The 21,237-nt window shown below is 35.8% G+C and overlaps 1 long non-coding RNA gene across 1 annotated transcript; it reads left to right on the top strand.

The window, feature by feature from the left end:
* Positions 1-13,013: 13,013 nt before the first annotated feature.
* On the top strand, positions 13,014-18,060 carry LOC117323885. Its single transcript, XR_004531848.1, has 2 exons — positions 13,014-13,147; positions 17,695-18,060. It is a non-coding gene; the product is annotated as an uncharacterized LOC117323885 (long non-coding RNA).
* Positions 18,061-21,237: the final 3,177 nt, after the last annotated feature.

Here is a 21,237-nt window from a genome sequence, read left to right as displayed (position 1 = left end):
TAATATTGCTTCAAATCTTGAAAATATTCAATCTCTTTCTCAATTTAAAAAAAATCATTTCTTCCAGTCAGCTGATTAAGTCTAAAACTACTGAAGTTTTCAAATACAGTGGTAATCGTCATATTAATATTATTCTTTGTCAACTGAGGAATAGGTGTAGTAATTTAAACTATGATCTATATAAAGATCACCTTGCTGAATCTGCTGTATGCTCGTGTGGTCATGGTCCTGAAGCATCATCGCATTTCTTCTTTAATTGTGTTAACTTCACTAATTGTCGTGTCACTTTACATAATACTATAAGTAATATAATATATGAAAATGAAAATCATAACCACTTCTCATTAAATATCCTTTTGAATGGATGTGAATTGTGTACTGTTAATGAAAATATGAATATTCTATCTGCTGTCTCTAACTTTATTTCAAGCTCAAAAAGATTCATCTAATAAAAAACAATCACTTTTTTTGATACAATTAAATTTATAAATTTAAACAATACACATGTACATGAATTCCATTTCGAGATTTTCAATGGGTATATTCATTATTTAAATATTTCAATACTTTCATAATTCTATAATAGACTGAATAATATAATACATATTGTTATGAATTATTCATTTCAACTTATTATTTACATGTTGTCTTTTTTTTTATTCTCATGAAGTGAAACTCCAATATGAATTTTTAAAACAACGTCCCATTGAAACGAAAATACTAAATAAACCCTGATTCCTTTTAAAAAGAAAACTGCTTTGTGTAGTTGTGTCTCCTTCCTCATCAGTGGATGGCCTACTTAATGTGAAATGGACAGTCCTTGGCCTGTATCTGTATGTGGAGCGGGCAACAATTTCACTAAATATTTGCAAAATATAATCACCAACTAAAAATAGAATCATTTATTCAAGTTATTATGTTCATGAAAAATTTGAATTATATATTTATTTTCTTACACCATTTAAATCTCATTTAAGTATGATAATCATATTGGAGTTATCTCCCTTCAATTGAATACATTTTAATTTAGATGACTATTTTTGTTTTGTTATGTTTTGTGTATGTACTGTTAATGAATGTCTGTATTTTGTACCACTGTGTTGTTCTTAGGGAGAAGACTTATATAGGCAATGCCTGACGTCTAATCCCTTTGACAATTGTATTTTTGTCAATAAAATTGTTTGAAATTAAAAATTAGACACCACCTGATCTACTCTATGGCGTCCAGCTTCATCTCCCGTTTACTCGTCACCTAACTCGTCACCTAACTGGCTAATCCTTCTACAGTGGCTGTGCTAGAGGGGTGAGAATCAGTTACCTACAAAATCGTCTGAAATAATCAATGGCCTGTTAGCAGTGTCGCATATTCTGTCAGAAAGAGTCAGTATTTGTACTAATGTTTTCTTATCTATGAGACTCTGATTGGTTGGTCCATGGATCAGTTCCTCAAAATCCGCTCTCACTGTGCCCGATTTCATTCTTCTGGTATATGCAAGAGGACCACACACGATTCTCTATTACTGTTTTAGGTAAAACTGATATTTCCTGGAATCAGTGTCTTTCTGTATTTGGTATTTCTAAATCTAGTGTATCTAAAACCTTGAATCATAGTGTAGGCATTAGACCAATTCAGTACCAATGTTTCTAGGTCCAGACCACTTGACCATAGAACAGTTACTTGGACACAACACTGTCTTTTCAGAAATATTTTTGGGGAAAGGCCACTGCCATACTAGATGGTACGTACATATATATCCTAAAAAGTTTCGATCATAAGCACCAGAGAATATTCTACTGTGGTCGGAAGAAGCGTAATTACCTCAAATTCATCAGCATTGCCCTGCCTGATGGCTACATTATAGACATAGTAAGACTATTCTCTGGAAGTGAAAATGATGTGTCAATAACAAAAAAAATCATGTAAAACTGACGTAGCTAGAACCAGATGACAATGTAGTCGTTGACGGTGACTTCAGAGATGTCCTACCATTGTTAGTGGCACCAGGTCTCTATGCTAGTATGCCTTCATATCCAGACGCCTTGTCAGAGTCAACATTCAGTTATGCAAGCAAACTTTGACAGAACTAAGATGGATTGTAGAATCCTATCACGGGCGGTTAAAGCACTGGCCTTTTCTCCGGACACATTGAATATAAAATTGTATCACTGATGTTGTAGCGACTCTGTTTAGAATTGTGACGTTTTGAATGAGATTTGAGGAACAATCTACTAAAGAACATTAGAAAGAGACAACAAGGACAGGATAATGAGAGAGCAAATGAAGGCTCGACTGACTAAAGCCAATGTTTGGCTCTGAGAGCGAAAGTAGAACTGAATCAAATGGATTTCATCGCTTACCTTTCCTTGGCTTGATTTAGAGTGATTGGAGACTAAAACATGTGGAACCTACCAGTTGTCGTTGGCTCCAGGTTACATCACAGCATTTGAGTGATGGTACAGAACGATGGGAATGTGTGCGTACATATAGAGCATGCTATATTATCTTGGCTATTACAGAAAGCTAGACATTCCTAAATCATTCCAACCACTAGCAAAACAATTCAGACAGAGTCGGAGATTCCCCTGCTGACGTGAGTGTCGTCAGTATAAGGATACATATTCTTGTGTCTTCCTAAATATTATACCTTACTACCTTAGCTGTTAATGTTCAAATAAACGGAGACATAGATATAAACTAGGGATACACCAATATCAAACGACGAAAAGTTGTTTGTATGTGACGACATTTCAATCAATATAGGGTCTAGCCAGTAATAATGGCGGTATGGTCCAATATCGGTACTGGATCCTAACAAACATATGTTCGCCGGATGTGTACTACTGGAAATAGATAATTGGTTATGTAGCGCACTGTCGTTATTACTTCATGACCAATTATAATTATAATGATAGTGGAAATTTGCAATTTAGGGTCAATAATCCGTATTCTAAATACTCGTATGTAGCCCCAAGTTGTTGATATTTCGTGGTATTATGAATATCTCGTTATGTTACTTTTACTAGGTTCAAAACACTCTAGAGATAGTTTATACTCAGACTTTTTTTGTCTCAAAAGTTCTAACTACAATGACTGTTCGCATTTGCTTTGCTATAAATCTCTCGTGTTAGAAACATAATTCCACGGTAATCTGTTGCCTTGAATGTGGACTCGTCGTTGTTCATCATTGGGTGAGATTATCAATTGTAAATAAAACATAATCATTTTTCTGGTGGCTGTCACTTTAATGCGCTATAAAAACAAACCGAGAATTCCACTTGTTAAAGTACAACGGTAGGGACAACGAACCACCAAACATTCAAAACAAACGAATCAGTAGGTTTTCATACATGTCTTATAATATTGTAATATCATGCATATTTATATATAGGTGTAAAATGTCATTTTTTATGTTGGTATACATGGACGTGTGGGTGTATTTTTGACATGGGTGGATATGAGTTATAATGTATGTGGGGTAGATTGTGTATGTGTTTTGACATGGGTGGATATGAGTTATATTGTATATGGGGTAGATTGTGTATGTGTTTTGACACGGGTGGATATAAGTTTTACTGTATATGGGGGTAGATTGTGTATGTGTTTTGACATGGGTGGATATGAGTTATACTGTATATGGGGTAGATTGTGTATGTTTTTGGACATTGGTGGATATGAGTTATACTGTATGTGGGGTAGATTGTGTGTGTTTTGACACGGGTGGATATGAGTTATACTGTATGTGGGGGTAGATTGTGTATGTGTTTTTGACATGGGTGGATATGAGTTATAATGTATGTGGGGTAGATTGTGTATGTGTTTTTGATATGGGTGGATATGAGTTATAATGTATGTGGGGTAGATTGTGTGTGTTTTTGACATGGGTGGATATGAGTTATACTATATGTGGGGTAGATTGTGTATGTGTTTTGACATGGGTGGATATGAGTTATAATGTATGTGGGATAGATTGTGTATGTGTTTTGACATGGGTGGATATGAGTTATAATGTATGTGGGGTAGATTGTGTATGTTTTTTGACATGGGTGGATATGAGTTATAATGTATGTGGGATAGATTGTGTATGTGTTTTGACATGGGTGGATATGAGGTATAATGTATGTGGGATAGATTGTGTGTTTTTGACATGGGTGGATATGAGTTATAATGTATGTGGGGTAGATTGTGTATGTTTTTTGACACGGGTGGATATGAGGTATACTGTATGTGGGGTAAATTGTGTGTGTGTTTTTGACATGGGTGGATATGAGTTATAATGTATGTTGGGTAAATTGTGTATGTGTTTTTGACATGGGTGGATATGAGTTATAATGTATGTGGGGTAGATTGTGTATGTGTTTTTGACATGGGTGGATATGAGTTATAATGTATGTTGGGTAAATTGTGTATGTGTTTTTGATATGGGTGGATATGAGTTATACTGTATGTGGGATAGATTGTGTATGTGTATTTGACATGGGTGGATATGAGTTATAATGTATGTGGGATAGATTGTGTATGTGTTTTGACATGGGTGGATGTAAGTTATACTGTATATGGGGGTTGATTGTGTATGTGTTTTGACATGGGTGGATATGAGTTATAATGTATGTGGGGTAGATTGTGTATGTTTTTTGACATGGGTGGATATGAGTTATACTGTATGTGGGGTAGATTGTGTATGTTTTTTGACATGGGTGGATATGAGTTATAATGTATGTGGGATAGATTGTGTATGTGTTTTGACATGGGTGGATATGAGGTATAATGTATGTGGGATAGATTGTGTGTTTTTGACATGGGTGGATATGAGTTATAATGTATGTGGGGTAGATTGTGTATGTTTTTTGACATGGGTGGATATGAGTTATACTGTATATGGGGTAGATTGTGTATGTGTATTTGACATGGGTGGATCTGAGTTATACTGTATGTGGGATAGATTGTGTGTGTGTTTTTGACATGGGTGGATATGAGTTATAATGTATGTGGGGTAGATTGTGTATGTGTATTTGACATGGGTGGATATGAGTTATAATGTATGTTGGGTAAATTGTGTATGTGTTTTGACATGGGTGGATATGAGGTATAATGTATGTGGGATAGATTGTGTATGTGTATTTGACATGGGTGGATATGAGTTATAATGTATGTGGGGTAGATTGTGTATGTGTTTTGACATGGGTGGATCTGAGTTATACTGTATGTGGGATAGATTGTGTGTGTTTTTGACATGGGTGGATATGAGTTATACTGTATGTGGGGTAGATTGTGTATGTGTTTTGACATGGGTGGATATAAGTTTTACCGTATATGGGATAGATTGTGTATGTGTTTTGACACGGGTGGATATAAGTTTTACTGTATATGGGGTAGATTGTGTATGTGTTTTGACATGGGTGGATATGAGTTATGCTGTATGTAGGGTAGATTGTGTATGAGGTTTGACAAGGATGGACATGAGTTATACTGTATGTGGGGTAGATTAGTGTGGATGTTATTCCAATGATAATTAAGACATACTATATATGATGAATTTATATGTACTCTATATTTACTGAATGTTGATTGATGTGTGTATGTGTGTAACAAAATGTTGAAATGTTTTTATCTAAATGGCGTATATACTCGTTGCATGTGTATCGGATAGCTTATTCTGAATGTTAAGGGATGTGTGAATGTTAACGGATGTATGAATGTTAAGGGATGTGTGACTGTTAACGGATGTGTGAATGTTAAGGGATGTGTGAATGTTAACGGATGTATGAATGTTAAGGAATGTGTGACTGTTAACGGATGTGTGAATGTTAAGGGATGTGTGAATGTTAACGGATGTATGAATGTTAAGGAATGTGTGACTGTTAACGGATGTGTGAATGTTAAGGGATGTGTGAATGTTAACGGATGTATGAATGTTAACGGATGTATGAATGTTAACGGATGTATGAATGTTAAGGGATGTATGAATGTTAACAGATGTATGAATGTTAAGGGATGTGTGACTGTTAACGGATGTGTGAATGTTAAGGGATGTGTGAATGTTAACGGATGGATGAATGGTGTTATGTTTGGAAAGGTGTTGTGATATTAAATGATATGCTAATATTAATATATCATCTATATTAATAATATGGAGTATTTATTTATGTATGTGTGAACAAATATGAGAGTTTTGAGAAAATATGTTAATTTATTTTACAGCAATTGTGAAACAAGTTGTATCAACTTTAATAATCACACTTGCTGACCTGGATTGAAGCGCGCGAGGGGATAGCCATGGGAAAAACTCACGTGACTGGGCAGGTTACTCCTTAAGGATTAAACTTTCTTTATTTTGGTGTCTATGGTCGATATAGATGCCAGAGCTTTGCAAACAAACGTCATATTGTGCGCTAGCACAATATGACACGCTTGTTTACAAAGCTCTGGCATCTATATCGTGTCTATGGTCGATATAGATGCCAGAGCTTTGCAAACAAACGTCATATTGTGCGCTAGCACAATATGACACGTTTGTTTACAAAGCTCTGGCATCTATATCGACCATAGACACCAAAAAAGACGGTTTAATGCTTATATTTACATTCTCGACATATGTTTTTGTTATTTTTGAAAATCAAAATTGAGTTAGCATAAAGAATGCCAATATTCAGCGACTTCGTCAATGGGGTTCGACAAATGGAACAGCCTATTTTTTCAAAATTCATTTGTCACGTGCAGATTGGCAAACAAAAAAGTGCATTGAAATAATACGAATACACAGTCAGTTCAATTCTTTTTATTATTTGTGTAACAATATTGTATGAAATTTCTTTTTGGTACTTTTTAATTAACATAAAAAAACGGCGTAGTCCTATGCTTTTTTCATAGAGCCATGTTTACGTTAGTTACAAGTAGTTCCGGTGGGTGAATATATTCATGTGTGGCATGGATTGATGTCACGTTTTGGGTGCCAATTATGCTCACATAGACTGCAAATCTTTTTACTTAGTTTATATCGTGGCTTTGCCACAAAAATGTAAATATATACCGTTAACGTCATATCGGTGAATTGAACCCCGGTCGCCTAGGTGAAAGGCAAGTGTGTAAACCACTTTGCCATCCGACCACCCAGAATACCAGTGAGAATATATGTAGTGTACTCAGTGATAAATCTTGACAGATATAGGTCTAGGTATGTACTGAGTAGGTGTGAGTATATGTGTGAATGTTGTATTATTTCGTGCACATGGCATTTGTAGAAAATGAATAAAAATTAGATTATGAAGAAAAAACAATACTGCAAATTTGAAAAAAATGAGTATGGGAGGTTTTTTGAAACCACCTTATGATTCTTTTACATCCATCCAGATTTTGACAATATTCTATGTTAATTGCGAGTTGTTAAACGAGACCTAGAAGAACGAAACAGCTGCATAGTTGTTTAATTCATTTTGGTTCTACTATATTGATTTTTTTGAAAGTGTTACTATAATATCTTGTGTATCTTTGTACAATCGTCGTATAGAAAGGTGTTAATATCTTGTATGTCTTTGTACAATCCTTTGTATAGAAAGTGTTAATATCTTGTGTCTTTGTACAATCTTTGTATAGAAAGGTTTTAATATCTTGTATGTCTTTGTACAATCTTTGTATAGAAAGTGTTAATATCTTGTGTCTTTGTACAATCTTTGTATAGAAATGTTTTAATATCTTGTATGTCTTTGTACAATCTTTGTATAGAAAGGTTTCAATATCTTGTATGTCTTTGTACAATCCTTTGTATAGAAAGTGTTAATATCTTGTATCTTTGTACAATCTTTGTATACAAAGGTGTTAATATCTTGTGTCTTTGTACAATCTTTGTATAGAAAGTGTTAATATCTTGTGTCTTTGTACAAATCTTTGTATAGAAAGTGTTAATATCTTGTGTCTTTGTACAATCCTTTGTATAGAAAGTGTTAATATCTTGTGTCTTTGTACAATCTTTGTATAGAAAGGTGTTAATATCTTGTATGTCTTTGTACAATCCTTTGTATAGAAAGTGTTAATATCTTGTGTCTTTGTACAATCCTTTGTATAGAAGGTGTTAATGTCTTGTGTCTTTGTACAATCTTTGTATAGAAGGTGTTAATATCTTCTGTATCTTTGTACAGTCTTTGTATAGAAAGGTGTTAATATATTGTATGTCTTTGTACAATCTTTGTATAGAAAGGTGTTAATATATTGTGTGACTTTGTACAATCCTTTGTATAGAAAGTGTTATTAGTTCGTAAGTCATTTGTAAATTAAAAGGTTGAACGATAGCATGGCAGTTTAAAAGAACAGATTTTAAGATGTTTATTTTATCAGGTTTGAAAATGTCTACAAGGATATAGTTTCAGTAATACAAATGTATATTGTCTTCAGTTTTACATAGTTAAATTCATTTTTGGATCTGCTATGGAACCCTCAATTTATATTGAAAGGAGCTAACTAATCTTTTGTGTTTTTTGTTCAACCTATAGATGTACTTGGGATGATTTTGTGAGCAGGATTAAAGAGACTGGAATATGATTTTTTGTTAATATTTGATCATATGAATGTTAAACATTTAACAGGATGGTAAGGCTCATGTCAGAGTTGATGTAATGTGTACCGGAACTAGGAGACTTATTTCGAGTAATCCACATTTTACTTGTTATGATGGAATTGTCCAGTTTACCTGGGGTAGCCTATATCTGGCCGTAACCTTAGGGAGCCATTGTTGGCCATGAGGGCAGAGGTTATATATTGACCCTGATTATATCTGTTTACTACATCAATCCAAAATATATCTGTTTACTACATCAATCCAAAATATATCTGTTTACTACATCAATCCAAAATTTACTTATTCACTACATAAATCCTAAATCTGTACCGTTTACTACATTCAACATAAATCAATTTGTTTACTACATCAATCATAAATCAATTTATTTACTACACTACATCAAACATAAATCAATTTGTTTACTACATCAAACATAAATCAATTTGCTTACCACATCAAACATAAATCAATTTGTTTACTTCATCAATCATAAATCAATTTGTTTACTACATCAATCATAAATCAATTTGTTTACTACATCAAACATAAATCAATTTGCTTACCACATCAAACATAAATCGATTTGTTTACTTCATCAATCATAATCAATTTGTTTACTACATCAATCATAAATCAATTTGTTTACTACATCAATCATAATCAGTTTGTTTACTACATCAATCATAAATCAATTTGTTTACTACATCAATCATAATCAGTTTGTTTACTTCATCAATCATAAATCAATTTATTTACTACATCAATCATAAATCAATTTGTTTACTACATCAAACATAAATCAATTTTCTTACTACATCAAACATAAATCAAAATGCTTACTACATCAATCATAATCAATTTGTTTACTACATCAATCATAATCAATATGTTTGTTCACTACATCAATCATAAATCAATTTGTTTACTACATGTATATTAATCATAATAAATTTGTTTACTACATTAATCATAATAAATCTGTTTACTTCATAAATCATAATAAATTTGTTCATTACATCAGGCATAAATCAATTCGTTTACTTCATTAATCATAAGTCAATCTTTTACAACTGTACATCAATCATAAAACAATTTGTTTACTGTATTAAACACGATTCAATTTTACTACACATCAATCATGATATTTTTTTACTACATTTAACATAAACCTATTTGTTTACTACATTAAACATAATTCAATTTGTTTACTTTTTGTTTTGTTTTTTTTACTACATTGACCATAATTCAAGTTGTTTACTACATCAATCATAAATCAATTTGTTTACTACATCAATCATAAATCAATTTGTTTGCTACATCAATCATAATTCAAGTTGTTTACTACATCAAGCATAAATCAATTTGTTTACTACATTAACCATAAATCAATTTGTTTACTTAATAAATCATAATCAATTTGTTTGCTACATCAATCATAATTCAAGTTGTTTACTACATCAAACATAAATCAATTTGTTTACTACATTAACCATAAATCAATTTGTTTACTTAATAAATCATAATCAATTTGTTTGCTACATCAATCATAATTCAAGTTGTTTACTACATCAATCATAATCAATTTGTTTACTACATCGATCATAAATCAATTTGTTTACTACATCAATCATAATCAGTTTGTTTACTACATCAATCATAATCAATTTGTTTACTACATCGATCATAAATCAATTTGTTTACTACATCAATCATAAATCAATTTGTTTACTACATCAATCATCAATCAGTTTGTTTACTACATCAATCATAAATCAATTTGTTTACTACATCAATCATAAATCATTTTTTTGTTACATCATAAATCAATTTGCTTACTACATCAATCATAAATCAAGTTGTTTACTACATCAAACATAAATCAATTTGCTTACTACATCAATCATAAATCAAGTTGTTTACTACATCAAACATAAATCAATTTGTTTACTTCATCAATCATAATCAGTTTGTTTACTACATCAATCATAAATCAATTTGTTTACTACGTCAAACATAAATCAATTTGTTGTTTACTATGTCAGTCATAAATATATCTATTTATACATCAATCGTATCCTTTTTTAACTTTCAAAAAGTTATTTGGGACTTTCATAAAGCTATGTGTATCGAAAGCAAAATCAAAGAAATAGAAATACGTGGAATATTCGGGTTCGAGCGATTTAAAGGACCTTGAAAAGATATCGCTATTGCGTAGGCCTTTTTTTATTTGTAGCCGGTACTCGAAAAGTAGCATGCACTGTTTGAGATGTTTACACATTGGATGTCCTTCAAAACATTATCTCAATGAAACTATATCGGAGTTGATAACAGTACTCTATTGGATAATATTTAAATGATGTGTATGTATAATGACTAACGCCAGGGTAATTGATTGTTTTGTGGGACCAAATACAAAACATAATTCTAAAATATGTATAATGCTTATTCATTAAATGGACAGACAATACCTTAGCAGTGCTTCAGTCTACAATAGTCCATACGTTCCTGACGAATAAGATAGGAAAATAATATGTTATGCACACACACATATATATATATTTATATATATGCATTGCATAGTGTTTTCCCTATCGTATGCGTCAGGAACCTATGAATAGCATACGTAACAAAGAGGTACACAAATATTTACATGTATATAGGTCTCAAGTTTTCAAAAACTCTACAACGTCGTCATAACAATGTCGTTACTATTTTAAGACGTAAAACCCATACCTCAGTACTTGTACATTAGTAGTCATGTAATTTGTTTCAATAAAGGCTATTAATACATATTAGTGTCCGACAAGATTGCTACAGATTGTTAGGCCCCTTGCGTAGTCGAGCAGATTTTTCCGATTGCTTTGCTTTTTTTCTTTTTCTTATTAAAACAACGTACTGAAAATACACTGGTTCGTGCAAAAACCCATTCATACAAAACAAACGTATGGGCTGACCAGAGAATTCCCGGTATTGCAAGCAGGTTTCACTTTCGCCTGTGTTTCCAGAAATCAAATAAATGATGTAAAATAAATACAGGTAATACATGCATATGTAAATCAATGCCAGTTCGTCTAGATATGTTTTCTGTTGGCAGTTCTTTAATATTTGGCCAATATGTATAATTCATTTTTAATTTCAATTTTCAAATAATGTTAACACCTTAATGTGTTACAGAATCTCGACATGAATACATGAATGGAAAAATTCAGAAGTATACACTTTTTAAAAATAATTTACGGCCGTGAGATTGAATATTATATTTAATATATTATTATATGTAACTGAGTAAATGTATAGATACACCACTTTATAGTAAGATGGAATGTCTTCAATTATATGGATCAACCACTTTTTTTTTATCTTTACGGTTGTTTGACGAATCTTAGCGAGTGGGGGAATGGCTTTGTACAGGAATCCTTCTGTAACCCCTCCTTCCCTTATGTATGATCAGTCAACTATCTGTATCCTCTTGATATTATTCATAATGTTTTTCTCAGATGCGTTATCCATGTATGCTATTAAATCGATTTGGCTTTTTTTAGGAAAGGGGTATTTCATGTTAAGTCTGTGCAGCGGAACAGAATAGTTTTAATTTGAGTGAAGAAAAGAAGGTGTTCTGATCATTTAAGTACATAAACATTGATAGATTAGTTTGTAAACTTAACTCATCACACATTAGTTTAAGTGTTAGATTGTCTAAAACATTGCCACCTGAAGATATCTACATTTTTTGTTCTTTAAAAAATGTATTAAATCAATCTCTTCTTGGTTAATCGCCAAAATATATCACACTTCTACAAATCGTGAGTCTATTGTTTGTACAAACATACAACACTTCTTCAAATCGTGAGTCTATTGTCTGTACAAACATACAACACTTCTCCAAATCGTGAGTCTATTGTCTGTACAAACATACAACACTTCTCCAAATAGTTAGTCTATTGTCTGTACAAACATACAACACTTCTCCAAATCGCGAGTCTATTGTCTGTACAAACATACAACACTTCTCCAAATCGTGAGTCTATTGTCTGTACAAACATACATCACTTCTCCAAATCGTAAGTCTATTGTCTGTACAGTCAGAGAGCTCTTGAAATAACATGCTTTTAGTAAATGGTTTGCCGATAGTCTCTTTTGCTTACTAGTATTAAATAACTTTACGTTTTAATTCAACAGAAACTCAGGATAGTTCAACCCATCTACTTTGACTAAATAGATTTGTAAATAACATTTTTAAATGTTCTTTTTTTCCTGCACCACTGAATTTCAATAAATGGAATATTTTTCTCTTTAAAAATGCATTTCACAATCGTTTACCAGTAACAAAAAAAAAAAAAGGATAAATAAATAAATAAGGAAACCTACATTTAACACGAAAGTAATAAGAGATAACAGTCAAGGCCAAAACAAAGTGATACTAGAAGCAAGCTGTTCTGCTGTAATCATAGCTGACATGGAAATTTCCATGTAAAACCTTGTCTACGCATGCGTGGGATTCCAGTTAAATAGCAGGCAAGTGCCTTTTATGCGCCATACCAACGCCGATTTTCATCTCCGATTTTCTGATCGTAAAATTTCAAGTTAAAGATAAGGTAAGTGTATGTTTTTTCCAATAACCAAAATAGTTTAAATGATTGTAGGGCTTCCCTGTCTAGGCTTTATATGAAAGAATGGACAATATGTCAGTCAATAAATCTAGTCAAGTTTTATTAGTGCTCTCCGTCTGTTTTACACTATTATATTCAATGAATAAGACACTGTTATCCGTCTGTTTTAAATTGTACCATATCAAATGAATAAGGAACTGTTCGCCTGTTTTGATTGTTATCATATCAAATTCTCCGCTTGTTTTAATTTTACATCAAATGAATAAGACACTGTTCTACGCCTGTTTTAATTTATAATCACTGTGAATTACTTTTGATCATGGTCTGAATTCATCGATTTACAATCTAGTTCTGATACAACCAATAACGACCAAAACAGACTTACATATTTCAGATAAAATATGTGTAACCCTATATTTTATATAGAACATGTGTAACCCTATATTTTATATAGAACATGTGTAACCCTATATTTTATATAGAACATGTGTAACCCTATATTTTATATAGAACATGTGTAACCCTATATTTCAGATAGAACATGTGTAACCCTATATTTTATATAGAACATGTGTAACCCTATATTTTATATAGAACATGTGTAACCCTATATTTCAGATAAAACATGTGTAACCCTATATTTTATATAGAACATGTGTAACCCTATATTTTATATAGAACATGTGTAACCCTATATTTTAGATAGAACATGTGTAACCCTATATTTTATATAGAACATGTGTAACCCTATATTTTATATAGAACATGTGTAACCCTATATTTTATATAGAACATGTGTAACCCTATATTTTATATAGAACATGTGTAACCCTATATTTTATATAGAACATGTGTAACCCTATATTTTATATAGAACATGTGTAACCCTATATTTTATATAGAACATGTGTAACCCTATATTTTATATAGAACATGTGTAACCCTATGTTTTATATAGAACATGTGTAACCCTTGCTTTTCATTAAGTCGTAGTACGAGTATGAACTGAACCATTGTGTGTTAATTAGTTCAAATATGATTTATTTACAAAATGAGTGGTCGTTAAGTTTTTCAAACTTTTTAATTTGGGGGGGGGGGGGGGGGGGGGGGGGGGGGTTCTTCCCAGTAAATGCAGTGCAGCTTTGGCTAGTTTCTGCGATATTGGGGTCAACACCTTTACAGAGAACCTTTCTAGTTTGATAGTGAGGGCTCTCCTTGAATGCAAATAAGAAAGTGATAAAAATCATCACATTGATGCTCACACACGCAATCACCCAACCTTATGAACTTTGCTATGGACATATCATAGTCTAATGAGTTAGTCGATTTCCTCTGGACAACATCTAATACTCTGGGTTCATATTTTACGAAACGTTTGCTTAACAAATTATTCACTGTCAATTTTTTCCATCAGACTTGAAGTAATTTAGTTGGACTGAGTTTCTTACAGTGTTGTGCAAGTTATTCCAGAGTTTTGATATACTTACTTAATCCTTTTCGTTCGGCATCGCCAGAAATTTCCAATGCTGCCTGTCCTGGGACCATTATTGAACATGTCCCCACGTCCATCCTGACACTTTCATTTCCTTTTCAATCGACTGTTTCCGGGTTTCCTTTGGTCTTCGCACTTTCTCTTCCCTGTTGGTATCCATCTGTCCAATCCACGTGGCGTCACCTTCTTAGCCTTATTTCCTGTGACAAGGGTATAGTATGTGTTCTCCATATGTCTGTATTTGAGATGGTACGAGGCCAGAATATCCACACGATTCTGCGTAGTCATCTACTCTGGAAAACAACTAGCTTGTTAATGATGCTGTTGGTTTTCTCGACTTCCATGACCTTACACAATAAAGACGGACCCGTAGGTTGTTGATTTTAAATATCTCGGTCGATATCCTGATGTTGTTCAGCTTGGTGTGTGGTGTTGTTCAGCTTGGTGTGTGGTGTTGTTCAGCTTGGTGTGTGGTGTTGTTCAGCTAGGTGTGTGGTGTTGTTCAGCTTGGTGTGTGGTGTTGTTCAGCTTGGTGTATGGTGTTGATCTTGGTCGATATCCTGATGTTGTTCAGCTTGTTGTGTGGTGTTGATCTCGGTCGATATCCTGATGTTTTTCAGCTTGGTGTGTGGTGTTGTTCAGCTTGGTGTGTGGTGTTGATCTTGGTCGATGTCCTGATGTTGTTCAGGTTGGTGTGTGGTGTTGATCTTGGTCGATATCCTGATGTTGTTCAGCTTAGTGTGTGGTGTTGTTCAGCTTGGTGTGTGGTGTTGATCTTGGTCGATATCCTGATGTTGTTCAGCTTGGTGTGTGGTGTTGTTCAGCTTGGTGTGTGGTGTTGATCTTGGTCGATATCCTGATGTTGTTCAGCTTGGTGTGTGGTGTTGATCATGGTCGATATCCTGATGTTGTCAGGCTTGATGTGTGGTGTTGATCTTGGTCGATATTCTGATGTAGTTCAGCTAAGTGTGTGGTGTTGATCATGGTCGATATCCTGATGTTGTTCAGCTTGGTGTGTGGTGTTGATCTTGGTCGATGTCCTGATGTTGTTCAGCTTAGTGTGTGGTGTTGTTCAGCTTGGTGTGTAGTGTTGATCTTGGTCGATATCCTGATGTTGTTCAGCTTGGTGTGTGGTGTTGATCTTGGTCGATATCCTGATGTTGTTCAGTTTGGTGTGTGGTGTTGTTCAGCTTGGTGTGTGGTGTTGATCTTGGTCGATATCCTGATGTTGTTCAGCTTGGTGTGTGGTGTTGATCTTGGTCGATATCCTGATGTTGTTAAGCTTGGTGTGTGGTGTTGTTCAGCTTGGTGTGTGGTGTTGATCTTGGTCGATGTCCTGATGTTGTTCAGCTTGGTGTGTGGTGTTGTTCAGCTTGGTGTGTGGTGTTGATCATGGTCGATATCCTGATGTTGTCCGGCTTGGTGTGTGGTGTTGATCTTGGTCGATAATCTGATGTAGTTCAGCTAAATGTGTGGTGTTGATCATGGTCGATATCCTGATGTTGTTCAGCTTGGTGTGTGGTGTTGATCTTGGTCGATGTCCTGATGTTGTTCAGCTTGGTGTGTGGTGTTGATCTTGGTCGATGTCCTGATGTTGTTCAGCTTGGTGTGTGGTATTGATCTTGGTCGATGTCCTGATGTTGTTCAGCTTGGTGTGTGGTGTTGATCTTGGTCGATGTCCTGATGTTGTTCAGCTTGGTGTGTGGTGTTGATCTTGGTCGATGTCCTGATGTTGTTCAGCTTGGTGTGTGGTGTTGATCTTGGTCGATGTCCTGATGTTGTTCAGCTTGGTGTGTGGTGTTGATCTTGGTCGATATCCTGATGTTGTTCAGCTTGGTGTGTGGTGTTGATCTTGGTCGATGTCCTGATGTTGTTCAGCTTGGTGTGTGGTGTTGATCTTGGTCGATGTCCTGATGTTGTTCAGCTTGGTGTGTGGTGTTGTTCAGCTTGGTGTGTGGTGTTGATCTTGGTCGATGTCCTGATGTTGTTCAGCTTGGTGTGTGGTGTTGTTCAGCTTGGTGTGTGGTGTTGTTCAGCTTGGTGTGTGGTGTTGATCATGGTCGATATCCTGATGTTGTCCGGCTTGGTGTGTGGTGTTGATCTTGGTCGATAATCTGATGTAGTTCAGCTAAATGTGTGGTGTTGATCATGGTCGATATCCTGATGTTGTTCAGCTTGGTGTGTGGTGTTGATCTTGGTCGATATCCTGATGTTGTTCAGCTTGGTGTGTGGTGTTGATCTTGGTCGATGTCCTGATGTTGTTCAGCTTGGTGTGTGGTGTTGATCTTGGTCGATGTCCTGATGTTGTTCAGCTTGGTGTGTGGTGTTGTTCAGCTTGGTGTGTGGTGTTGATCTTGGTCGATATCCTGATGTTGTTCAGCTTGGTGTGTGGTGTTGATCTTGGTCGATATCCTGATGTTGTTCAGCTTGGTGTGTGGTGTTGATCTTGGTCGATATCCTGATGTTGTTCAATCATGTCTATGATCTTCTGGTCTTTGCGATGTGGGCTTTCATCTCTACCTCAGAGTTACCGTGTGAGGCTATCATGCTTCCAAGGTAGACAAAGTCATTCACTTCTTCTATGCGGGTGGTATCAGGTTTGATCGGCTTATTTGACTTTGGGTTGACCTTTAGTATCTTGGTTTTGTTGGTATTGATGTTCAGCCCAAATTGTTTTCTAGTGGTATCCATATCATTGATCTTGTCTTGGATGTCATGATGGCGTCGTCCTCTAACATCTATGACATAATCCATGTGAACTCACTCTTGTTGTTCTTTCTGGTTATCTTCATAACCCAATCTTTGCAAAGGATGAAGAGGTTCCTCTGACCCCACTCCGACAATACAACTACCCAATACACACAATAACCAATAAGACAACTGTCCCTATCATCGGAGTGGGGTCAGAGGAAACCCGGGTTATGTTATTGTGTGTATGTGACAGTTGTATTACTACAGTGGCCGTCGCCTGCCGGAGAGCAGTTTAGGCTGGGTATGATTATTCGTTCTAACCAGTAACCATTCCACTTGTTATTTCCAGACACTTGTACAGAGTAAGACACGATGTCTAGTAAGGATGGCAATGTTCCCACACAAAAGGGCCTAGATAACCACTCAAACCAATGTAACCCCAACAATGCTGAACACAAAGGCTATGACAAGCATTTCCAGGGAGACCAGAAGGCCGCTGATAACCACAGCAGACAACTTAATCCCCAGGACACGAAGTACACACCCCCAAAGAAGTAACATCCGGTGTGGGGACTACAGACTGACTCAAATAATCGGAACAAATCTGTAGATAGGGCGAAACACATACAATTTGTATAAATCAAATACCATGATTTTGTAAACATCTTGCGCCTTCATGCATATCTCTTAAATAAACATATATCAGTTTGACAAATTAATCGTTTACTCGTTTTCATTTCTTCAATTAAAAAAAAAGGAAAAACAAAAAAAGGCAAAAAAAAAAAAAAAAAACACCCCAAAACCCAAGAAAAAAAAAAAAAAAAAAGTTTTGACATATTTAGCATATTTGACCTCTATGACCATGAATGATGGTGGAGGTCATCCATTTGAACAAACTTGGTATCACTTCATCCAAGCATGCCACAGACCTAATATCAGACCGCTGGGCCTTTTGGTTATCAAGAAGTCGTTTAAACCTTTTAGCATATTTGACCTCTGTGACCTTGAATGAAGGTCAAGGTCATTCATATGAACCAACTTGGTAGCCCTTCATCTTAGCATGCTATAGACTCGATATCAGGTCTCTTGGCCTGTTGGTTATTGAGAAGAAATTGAGAATGTAAATTGTTTACGACTCGCTACGCACGACGGACGCCAGACGCCGGACGACGGACGACACTACAAAAGACGATCCTGAATTTCAGTAATTCAGAAAAACCTGACACGTCGTGTTTCCGCCCCGGTGTATGTCGGATAACATGTTCCCGAAGAAAAATCAAATCAATAAGTCAAGTTTAAAAGTTCCTTCACAAAACCAGGGAACACTGAAACCATCCATTTATTTATATTCTAGCATATATATTTGTTTACATTTTGCAATAAAATAAAGTGATAACTTTGACCGCAATGACTGGAATGGCTGTACAGTAGTCATCTGTACTCTACATTAACACCTCCAGCACGTACATGTTATAGCTAACTGTACACCGATACGTGATTACTAACCTTTGACCTATATGAAAACGCCCCCTTCTTCGACCTCGTGCTTCTGTTTACAAACAGTATACACATACCTATAATGACAAAAATACCTTTCCTATTTCGGGATCTGCACCTCGCTACAGTGCATTGCAGTCAACAATTTTCTTTATCTTATTTAGTTTCTGGTTCCGAAAAAAAACAACAAAGCAAATTAAGATCAACAGTGTGTGAAAAAGAATCCTCTTTAATCTAGTGTACTTTTAGACCGGATTTGAACCATATACCACCGTCCTACAGTTAGACCGGATCTGAACCATATACCACCGTCCTACAGTTAGACCGGATCTGAACCATATACCACCGTTCGTACAATTAGACCGGATTTGAACCATATACCACCGTTCCTACAATTAGACCGGATTTGAACCATATACCACCGTCCTACAGTTAGACCGGATTTGAACCATATACCACCGTCCTACAGTTAGACCGGATCTGAACCATATACCACCGTCCTACAGTTAGACCGGATCTGAACCATATACCACCGTTCGTACAATTAGACCGGATTTGAACCATATACCACCGTTCTACAGTTAGACCGGATTTGAACCATATACCACCGTCCTACAGTTAGACCGGATCTGAACCATATACCACCGTCCTACAGTTAGACCGGATCTGAACCATATACCACCGTTCGTACAATTAGACCGGATTTGAACCATATACCACCGTCCTACCATTAGACCGGATTTGAACCATATACCACCGTCCTACAGTTAGACCGGATCTGAACCATATACCACCGTCCTACCATTAGACCGGATTTGAACCATATACCACCGTCCTACAGTTAGACCGGATCTGAACCATATACCACCGTCCTACAGTTAGACCGGATCTGAACCATATACCACCGTCCTACAGTTAGACCGGATCTGAACCATATACCACCGTCCTACAGTTAGACCGGATCTGAACCATATACCACCGTCCTACAGTTAGATCGGATCTGAACCATATACCACCGTCCTACAGTTAGACCGGATTTGAACCATATACCACCGTTCCTACAATTAGACCGGATTTGAACCATATACCACCGTTCCTACAATTAGACCGGATTTGAACCATATACCACCGTTCCTACAATTAGACCGGATTTGAACCATATACCACCGTCCTACAGTTAGACCGGATTTGAACCATATACCACCGTCCTACAGTTAGACCGGATTTGAACCATATACCACCGTCCTACAGTTAGACCGGATTTGAACCATATACCACCGTTCCTACAATTAGACCGGATTTGAACCATATACCACTGTCCTACAGTTAGACCGGATTTGAACCATATACCACCGTTCCTACAATTAGACCGGATTTGAACCATATACCACCGTTCCTACAATTAGACCGGATTTGAACCATATACCACCGTTCCTACAATTAGACCGGATTTGAACCATATACCACCGTCCTACCGTTAGACAGGATTTGAACCATATACCACCGTCCTACCGTTAGACCGGATTTGAACCATATACCACCGTCCTACCATTAGACCGGATTTGAACCATATACCACCGTTCTACAGTTAGACCGGATTTGAACCATATACCACCGTCCTACAGTTAGACCGGATCTGAACCATATACCACCGTCCTACAGTTAGACCGGATCTGAACCATATACCACCGTCCTACAGTTAGACCGGATCTGAACCATATACCACCGTCCTACAGTTAGACCGGATCTGAACCATATACCACCGTCCTACAGTTAGACCGGATCTGAACCATATACCACCGTCCTACAGTTAGACCGGATTTGAACCATATACCACCGTTCCTACAATTAGACCGGATTTGAACCATATACCACCGTTCCTACAATTAGACCGGATTTGAACCATATACCACCGTTCCTACAATTAGACCGGATTTGAACCATATACCACCGTCCTACAGTTAGACCGGATTTGAACCATATACCACCGTCCTACAGTTAGACCGGATTTGAACCATATACCACCGTCCTACAGTTAGACCGGATTTGAACCATATACCACCGTTCCTACAATTAGACCGGATTTGAACCATATACCACTGTCCTACAGTTAGACCGGATTTGAACCATATACCACCGTTCCTACAATTAGACCGGATTTGAACCATATACCACCGTTCCTACAATTAGACCGGATTTGAACCATATACCACCGTTCCTACAATTAGACCGGATTTGAACCATATACCACCGTCCTACCGTTAGACAGGATTTGAACCATATACCACCGTCCTACCGTTAGACCGGATTTGAACCATATACCACCGTCCTACCATTAGACCGGATTTGAACCATATACCACCGTTCTACAGTTAGACCGGATTTGAACCATATA

The sequence above is a fragment of the Pecten maximus genome, chromosome 1 (genome assembly GCF_902652985.1).
Source record: "Pecten maximus chromosome 1, xPecMax1.1, whole genome shotgun sequence".
Lineage (NCBI taxonomy): Eukaryota > Metazoa > Mollusca > Bivalvia > Pectinida > Pectinidae > Pecten > Pecten maximus.
Note: the sequence above shows the minus strand (reverse complement) of the source record. Positions and strands in the feature narration are given on the sequence as shown.